The following is a 3,641-nucleotide window of genomic DNA, read 5'->3' on the forward strand; positions in this document are numbered from 1 at the left end:
ATGTGCGTGTGAGAGAGAGCGAGCAAAGCCTGTGCAAATGCAGCACTGATGTCTATTTTTTTTTATTCCTGATGCAGGCCAGTGGTCAAGTTGTTGTGAAAAATAAAGTCTATACTGTAGAATAATCCTGACTCAAGTTCACAGCGCACGTCCACTGAACGTAATCCACGCACGCTGTCCTAAACACAGCTACACTAAAAACAGCTACTTTATTCTCTAAATTAGAGCCCTTTACTGGTGAGGAACATACAGAAAATTAATGTGCTTATTCTACAGCCCTTATCGGACAAGGTGAAGTGTTAATTTACAACAAAAAAAAGATTTAACCAGCAATATGCTATTTAATCCGAAGCTCAACCCCCTTTGTGCAATGTCGTCTCTGGGAATTGAAGTTTCCTCACTTGTGACATTGGTGAGGAATAGTGAGCTGTCCACCACAGTCAGAGCAGGTAAGTCCAAGGGAGGTTAGGTGCGGTACGGGCGTCATGTCTCCTTTGGCGTCCGTCGTTCCACTCACTCCTCTTCAAGTCTATGCAGTCCTTGGTGACAGAGCCTTCGCCTGGCGGAACGTTGGGTGGCGGTGTCCTCCAGCTAGGTTGGATTTGACACACACACACACACACACACACACACACACACACACACACACACACACACACACACACACACACACACACACACACACACACACACACACACACACACACACACACACACACACACACACACACACACACACACACACACACACACAGTTGAGCTGTCAAAACTTCCCAAACTTACACATTCAAACCTGAGGCATTCACATTCTCTTCACTAACATTTTATATCAAGACTTCAATATATGTCCTCGATGACAGAGCCTTCGCCTGGCGTTAGTTCAGCTGTGACATGACACGAGGGAGTCCCCCATGAATTACTATCTGTGCGTGTGAGAGAGAGCGAGAGCGAGCAAAGCCTGTGCAAATGCAGCACTGATGTCTATTTTTTTTTATTCCTGATGCAGGCCAGTGGTCAAGTTGTTGTGAAAAATAAAGTCTATACTGTAGAATAATCCTGACGCAAGTTCACAGCGCACGTCCACTGAACGTAATCCACGCACGCTGTCCTAAACACAGCTACACTAAAAACAGCTACTTTATTCTCTAAATTAGAGCCCTTTACTGGTGAGGAACATACAGAAAATTAATGTGCTTATTCTACAGCCCTTATCGGACAAGGTGAAGTGTTAATTTACAAAAAAAAAAGATTTAACCAGCAATATGCTATTTAATCCGAAGCTCAACCCCCTTTGTGCAATGTCGTCTCTGGGAATTGAAGTTTCCTCACTTGTGACTTTGGTGAGGAATAGTGAGCTGTCCACCACAGTCAGAGCAGGTAAGTCCAAGGGAGGCTAGGTGCGGTACGGGCGTGATGTCTCCTTTGGCGTCCGTCGTTCCACTCACTCCTCTTCAAATCTATGCAGTCCTTGGTGACAGAGCCTTCGCCTGGCGGAACGTTGGGTGGCGGTGTCCTCCAGCTAGGTTGGATTTGACACACACACACACACACACACACACACACACACACACACACACACACACACACACACACACACACACACACACACACACACACACACACACACACACACACACACACACACACACACACACACACACACACACACACACACACACACACACACACACAGTTGAGCTGTCAAAACTTCCCAAACTTACACATTCAAACCTGAGGCATTCACATTCTCTTCACTAAAATTATATATCAAGACTTCAATATATGTCCTCGATGACAGAGCCTTCGCCTGGCGTTAGTTCAGCTGTGACATGACACGAGGGAGTCCCCCATGAATTATTATCTGTGCGTGTGAGAGAGAGCGAGAGCGAGCAAAGCCTGTGCAAATGCAGCACTGATGTCTATTTTTTTTTATTCCTGATGCAGGCCAGTGGTCAAGTTGTTGTGAAAAATAAAGTCTATACTGTAGAATAATCCTGACGCAAGTTCACAGCGCACGTCCACTGAACATAATCCACGCACGCTGTCCTAAACACAGCTACACTAAAAACAGCTACTTTATTCTCTAAATTAGAGCCCTTTACTGGTGAGGAACATACAGAAAATTAATGTGCTTATTCTACAGCCCTTATCGGACAAGGTGAAGTGTTAATTTACAAAAAAAAAAGATTTAACCAGCAATATGCTATTTAATCCGAAGCTCAACCCCTTTGTGCAATGTCGTCTCTGGGAATTGAAGTTTCCTCACTTGTGACTTTGGTGAGGAATAGTGAGCTGTCCACCACAGTCAGAGCAGGTAAGTCCAAGGGAGGTTAGGTGCGGTTCAGGCGTCATGTCTCCTTTGGCGTCCGTCGTTCCACTCACTCCTCTTCAAGTCTATGCAGTCCTTGGTGACAGAGCCTTCGCCTGGCGGAACGTTGGGTGGCGGTGTCCTCCAGCTAGGTTGGATTTGACACACACACACACACACACACACACACACACACACACACACACACACACACACACACACACACACACACACACACACACACACACACACACACACACACACACACACACACACACACACACACACACACACACACACACACACACACAGTTGAGCTGTTAAAACTTCCCAAACTTACACATTCAAATCTGAGGCGTTCACATTCTCTTCACTAAAATTTTATATCAAGACTTCGATATATGTCCTCAATGACAGAGCCTTCGCCTGGCGTTAGTTCAGCTGTGACATGACACGAGGGAGTCCCCCATGAATCATTATCTGTGCGTGTGAGAGAGAGCGAGAGCGAGCAAAGCCTGTGCAAATGCAGCACTGATGTCTATTTTTTTTTATTCCTGATGCAGGCCAGTGGTCAAGTTGTTGTGAAAAATAAAGTCTATACTGTAGAATAATCCTGACGCAAGTTCACAGCGCACGTCCACTGAACGTAATCCACGCACGCTGTCCTAAACACAGCTACACTAAAAACAGCTACTTTATTCTCTAAATTAGAGCCCTTTACTGGTGAGGAACATACAGAAAATTAATGTGCTTATTCTACAGCCCTTATCGGACAAGGTGAAGTGTTAATTTACAAAGAAAAAAGATTTAACCAGCAATATGCTATTTAATCCGAAGCTCAACCCCCTTTGTGCAATGTCGTCTCTGGGAATTGAAGTTTCCTCACTTGTGACATTGGTGAGGAATAGTGAGCTGTCCACCACAGTCAGAGCAGGTAAGTCCAAGGGAGGTTAGGTGCGGTACAGGCGTCATGTCTCCTTTGGCGTCCGTCGTTCCACTCACTCCTCTTCAAGTCTATGCAGTCCTTGGTGACAGAGCCTTCGCCTGGCGGAACGTTGGGTGGCGGTGTCCTCCAGCTAGGTTGGATTTGACACACACACACACACACACACACACACACACACACACACACACACACACACACACACACACACACACACACACACACACACACACACACACACACACACACACACACACACACACACACACACACACACACACACACACACACACACACAGTTGAGCTGTTAAAACTTCCCAAACTTACACATTCAAATCTGAGGCGTTCACATTCTCTTCACTAAAATTTTATATCAAGACTTCGATATAT

This window comes from Symphodus melops, assembly GCF_947650265.1.
Source record: "Symphodus melops genome assembly, chromosome: 1".
Taxonomy (NCBI): Eukaryota; Metazoa; Chordata; class Actinopteri; order Labriformes; family Labridae; genus Symphodus; species Symphodus melops.